Here is a 6760-nt window from a genome sequence, read left to right on the forward strand (position 1 = left end):
AAAGGGTGTATGAATCTAAATTTCAGAAGTCCAACAGATTTCTGGAAATGTGTCAGAGCTAGTGGGAGCATAAGTGTTATGCTGATAATCATCATGTTAGTGGGAGCATGACTATTATGATTAGTATTGCAAGCTAGCAATGTTAATTATAGAAAACAAAGTTTCAATCCGTGAAGTTGCAGGGGTTGAAAAGTTGTTTTGCTATAATTAAGGGAGAGGAAATTATACTTCATGTCAATTCTAAAGCTTAGATTGAGATTTTAATCATCTTTAGTCAAGAATATATGTGAATTTTGTGTTGGAATGGTTCAACTTGAAGAAATTCTATATATATTGCATTTTCAAAATTCGATTATGATTACGGCATCCCTCTTCATAGTTAAATTTTGAAAAACATGGCAAATAAAAAATATTGTAGCAAAAGACTGGTCTAGTGTCATGTCTTTATGTCAAACATCATGAATAGTATCCCATATGCTTCGGATATAGGATCGATTTCATGTGCTATAATATTCATCCTTTCTAAATTTTCCAAATGCTTAAGGCATTTAGAAGGGAAAAGTCTAGAACTGGATATGACTAAAGTGATTAAGCAATTGTCGAGGACAATCTGAGGTTCGCCAAAGATTGGTTGCTCAGGGACATTTGGAAGTCTAGTGTTAATTTTGGTAGGACCATATCGACATTTTCTGAAAAGAGGTAACTCTTGTTCGGAAGTGATAGTCAAATAGGACTATGGAAATGTCTCCATAGGTGGAGTGATTCAATCTATGTAAGATTAGGAAACTTAATGCAAAAAGGATGTTCCCAAGGAGCTGATCTCCTTTGGAATGCTCTGTAATGGTTGTTGTCAAGTCTTTCTGACTTTGTGCATAATCATTACAAGAGGATCAATGCATATAAGTTTAGAATCTAACAGATTTCAGTAAATGACATAAATTTGGAATTCTTGCATTTACAATAAGGATTTGGGATTGTGAAATGAGTATCATTGGAATCATGTTCAATTGATCTACATCACAATGTAAGGATCATAGACAAACATAGTGTGCATACTTGGGGTATGGCATAACTATTGTTTAGAAAAACAAAGTGTACATGCTAGGAGCATGGGACGACTGTTGTTTTTATTCAAGTCTTAAGTTGATTATTTGAAACATTGAATAATGTGCAATCAATATGGTGATAAATAAAAGGTGGTTTTATTTATATTCAAAAGGGTTCTGAGACCATATTAGATTCGATTATTATTGTATTTCACTTTGCATGTTTTGACTTCCAAAATAGCTAGGTTATTCTTTCCGGATGACTAAGTTATTTAAACACTCCACAGTCGTTCATATGTTGGAAGTAGGTATGAATCAAGACTGTCATGAATCGGGTTTGTAGATGGCTAAATGAGTTTAGTCATGGCAATGGTTGCTACAACATTCATGAGTACTCATAAGTTATGAGTATTGGAATAAACCCACGCTCACTTGTATCACTTCATGGAATTTATCTCGAGTGATCGTGAGACGATAATATCATATAAATCTTCAAACCTAGAGATATGAGTTGTTACCTATGAGTTGGTTGTGCATTGATTGCACGTAAACGCATCAGTAACTTGATGTTATAAAACGTGCCTTTGTGTACAATTCAACAAGTAGTAGAACAAGCATATGAGTCGAAGTTTATCTGTTCCTTCTAGAAATAGAAGCGATATCTGGGCCCCTCGATGATTTTGTTGTGCCCTATGTACCGGCCGGTCAGAACTGAATTGATGTGTTCGATTAAGTTCTTTGTCAAACAAATCGAAAATCGGGAAACAAACTGCTGGACAATAAGTACGACGTAGTTCCATGTGTTTGTCCGGCTGATATCATGAGAACAGAGGATTATGTGATCACTTATCTAAAATGGCGCTTCATAGTTCGACAGAGTCTTCATTGTTCGAGGGAGTTTTCGAGAGCTACGATTGTTGGTTGGTTCCTGAAGTTATAGGCAAATATAGTTATTAGACTTATCCAAGTGGGAGTCTGTTGGATAAGGTGTCTAAGTCCATAACTTATTTGGTATATACTTGACCCGACCGGCATGGTCCATTTGGGTTGCATCTCATCCAAACTATTATGGATAATTTTATGAGAGTTATACACATATGTTTATTAATATATTATGAGTTATAATATATTAATATGAAGTTACGTTATTTAATTAGTTTTAGTCTTAAATTAATTATGGATTAATTTAGAGATTAAAAGGAATACTAATTAAATTATGGGCTATTTGTTTTATATAGTGTGGGCTAATACTCATTTGTTAATGGGCTAGGCTTATGTGGAAGTCCATGGATGATCCATGGAGCTTTTAACCCATGGATCCTTGGAATAGGAAAAGACATGGGTTATTAGGGTTTCACCCTAACCATGCATACTATATAAGCATGCTTATGGAGCATGAAAGAGAGCCTAAGATAGCCTAAGAGAAAGCTAGTGTTCTAGTGTGTGTGTGCATGTGTGTGGCCGAAAATACAAGAGTGTGTATACTCTCTCAAAGTTTTCCAAGAGTTTGTGGTGTTTGTGATTCCATTTGAGGCATTCACACTATTGGTGCTTGGCCCTCAAACTCCTAAGAACCCAACACAACAAAAGGTATGTAATCTCTTCTAACTCTTTTAATGTTGAAATGTTCCCCATGCCATGTTAGATAGGTTATAAACCTTGGAAAATTATTATTTTGCATGTATTTAGACAAACATAGATCCAAGGTTTATTAGGGTTGCATGCACACTTAGGAAGTGTTAGATTGCTCAAAACCCAACAATAAATCCCAAAAGCTGTAATAGATGTGTCATGACAAAAGAACTGTATAAACATAACATAGTATCTGAAATAAACTCCCAGGACAAAGCTAAAATTGTGGTGTGTGCAATGCCATAATCCCGAGCTCTTCCCTTTGCTTGCGGAAGTACCTAAAACCAAAACTGAAACTGTAAGCACAAAGCTTAGTGATATGACAACCCGAAAATTTCTAGCTTACACTCTTCATTTCTTATCAAAGTTAAACTCATTTTTGCTATTTTCTAGCACTGTTTGGAGTCAAATAGAGTGTTTAGAGCCTAGTATAAGCAGGGTAGGAGTGGTGGGTTAATAATTGTGGGTACATCGCCTTGCATTTGAGCCAATCACACCAACACAAGGTGTGTGCGGCTGCACACAAGAGTGTGCGGCCACACACCCATCCTAACCGCACACTCGCCCTATATATAGAACACTTAGCCATTTGGAACACTTTCTACACTTCCACAAAGCTAGGACCCGAAAATCCTCTCAAGTATCATCCAAATCTCCTTGAGGATCTTCATACAAGGTAACATCTTTAGCCAAGAACACCAAGAACACTAGGTGTATGGCCGCACACACACTGTATGGCCGCAGACCCAACCGCACATGCCATGTATGGCTGCACACCTGGCCGCACACACACATATAGTGTGTATTTTGGCCATACACTCCTTTGTAAAGCCATATACCCCCTTCATACAATCATATATGGTTGTAACACTTCAGTATAAGTGTTTACTAGTCCATAAGTGGTCCCAATTCAATAATTAGTTGTTTTAAACACTAATGATATTCATATATGTATCATTATTTGTTGAATAGGATCCGCGTGTGTGTTCAAGTCTTAGCTTGACACTTAGCAGCCTATCCGACACTTTCATCCGAACCACCAACTACAGGTGAGTTCATACCCCCTTGAATTAACCTTTTAAATTTTTTTAAATGTTTATAAATGCTTTATAGGGGAGGGGGGGAATACAAGTTGAATCATGTTTAGTTATTACATCAATCACATGTGATTAATAACTAACATACAAATGGCTTTACTTTACGTAACTGTTTTACCAATCATATTTCTTCAAATGTTTATCTTAAACGTTTTTAGGTGTTTAAAACACTTTATTAAACTGTTTATTAAACACTGTATGTTTATTTCAAACCCGGTTACATTGTGTTTCAAACAAAGGTTCCTTTATACTTAAACTGTTTTTGTCAAACAAATACTTCCAAACCGTTTTATAAACTGACATCAAGTCGATCTTTTCTTAGGTATTAATCTTTTTCAAAGATTTTATAAAACTCCTTATATGCTTTTATATTGTCAATTGCATGCTTGTATATGTATAGTTATATAAATAATGTTTAAAAGACTTAGGAAGGCTAACCCACTTTATTTCTTTTTCCCCGTTGGGATGTGGTCTAGTAGGGTATCGGGTATCCGTCCGAAGGTCGTTTAACTATCAGTTATATATCATTTATACATATAGAGACATAAAAGTTTCCTCAGTCAGTTCAGTACCTTTGGGTAGCAAAGGCATACTTCAGGTTATACACGTACATGGTTAGTAACTATTATAGGTATAGTTAGGAGATACCACTTACCATTCCAAGTACAGGGAATCACACAAGAGTCAGTTCATTCATGAGTTATACTAGTACATTACATGTTACATGAGTACGTTTACATAGATACGCTTACATGAATACGTTTACATAGATATGCTTACATGAATACGTTTACATAGATACGCTTACATGAGTACATTTACATAGATACGCTTACATGAATACGTTTACATAGATACACTTACATGAGTACGGTTACATAGATGCGCTTACATGAGTACATTTACATGAATACTTTTACGTAAATATTATATGATGAGTTACTATTACATATTATATGTGTGGATACTGTTATATAATTCTCCTTCTTATCTTTATTTTGTGACACAATCACATAATCAACAAGATAGATTGGACTTTATATCCTCGTTCCAAAGGATACTTTGCGGGATTAATCATTCCTAGAACCTCTGTTAGCTACAGAGGTAAATGCACATCTACAGATGTCTTCGATTGATATCGTTACATGTATACTTTAAGGGACTAACTATTCCTACACCCAACTGTTAGCAACAGAGGTAAATGTACATCTCCGGATGTCTTAAGTTAACACTGTTAGTTATCCTAGTACAAAAGGATAATACTTAGGTCATTATATTATTTCTTCCTTTACTTTGTGTCGCACCCCAAAACCGGAACGGCGGAAACGTTCGGGGGTGGAGGACGTCATGTCAAGTATCACGAGATATGTATATGGTAAGCAAGTAATGAACAACCATTTCATTTAGAAAGAAAGTGTTTACAATGTATGTGTTCACAAAACATAGAAGTCATAAACAAATAACAAAACAAGACTTGAAGCTATAATGCTCCATCTTCTGAAGTCCCAGCACGAGCACCTATCTAATAGTCTCCTGAGAATACAAGTTATTTGAAAGAGTTGATCAGCAATTAAGCTGGTGAGTTCATAAGATTTTAGTGATGTGAGTAAGCTGTAAAAATATGGTTGAAAATGTATATGTAAAGTACTATAAGCTGTAAGGTGTTGTTTTGTAAAGTTTGCTTGTTCCTCTAGAATCATATATTTCCTACTTAAAATGGGAGTTGAGTAAAATGACACTACAAGCCTTTCTATATGTAATAAGTGGGTACAAGTTATATATACTTGGAGTAAACAAACAATCGATTATGCGCATCTGCCCTCAACCTACAACCCGACGGGGTACAGTAAGTAAGGCGGATAGCACACATTCCATTGGTTGTTAGATCGTTGTCATATGTAACCATGGTGTATTCACTTGTTACTCATGGAGTTATTTGTAATGGTTCCTTTATATCTAATGGAGAGTTCCTTTTAAGAAAACCTATATTTCTTATAATAAAATATTGACTATGGTGATTACTTTTATAATAGCTTTGTTTATACTGCTATATATAATTTGATATCGGGTAGATAGGAGATTGGGTGACATCGGTGTAAGCCCACATCCAACGGGAACATGACATATAGCGAAGAGCACACATCCTACTAGCTGTCGGATACTAGTCTTATATACAAACACGGTGTATAAACTAAGGTATTATAGAGTTAACTCACTTAAAGTCTTTAAGACTGTATTGGCTTAATAAAATGGATTAAGCCCTTAACTGGGAAATCGCTAGTTTTGTATATCAAAAGTACTGACTTTGAAACGAAAGTTTTGTACTAGGAAAAAATGTGCATTGACCCTGTATCCTATGACCTGATCCATACCTGGTACCCTTATGATGACTTAATGTATACTAAGCATAAATATATATAGATTCGGGTAGATAATAGATTGGGTGACCTCGGTGTAAACCTACATCCAACGGGAACAAGACATACAGTGAAGAACACACATCCTATTAGCTGTCGGCATCTACTTAACATATATGTATCCCATAGTGTATACATTACGGAATCATAAGGTTAGCATCATGGTCCTAACTTTTAAAAGTAGCCTTCTACCAAGACTCGATTGTTTTGAAATCAGTCTTCTACCAAGACCCTACTGTTTTGAAAGTAGTCTTCTACCAAGACTCTACGGTTATGAAAGCAGTCTTCTACCAAGACTCTACTGTTATGAAAGCAGTCTTCTACCAAGACTCTACTGTTATGAAAGCAGTCTTCTACCAAGACTCTACTGTTCCTTTGTCAATTGTAAAGTACATTCTCCCTAGTTTATAACCTATCTCGATTAGAGAATAGATCAACCTTCAAGTGTTACCGACACTTTTATGAAAGTAATGGGAGAAATAAGTACCCTGATGTCGTTTATAATGACATACGGAGGTACTATCAACCTAAAAACATATGTGTGTTTTATTACGGTCATAATGTGAAA

Source organism: Lactuca sativa, chromosome 8 (assembly GCF_002870075.4).
Source record: "Lactuca sativa cultivar Salinas chromosome 8, Lsat_Salinas_v11, whole genome shotgun sequence".
In the NCBI taxonomy this organism is placed as follows: Eukaryota; Viridiplantae; Streptophyta; class Magnoliopsida; order Asterales; family Asteraceae; genus Lactuca; species Lactuca sativa.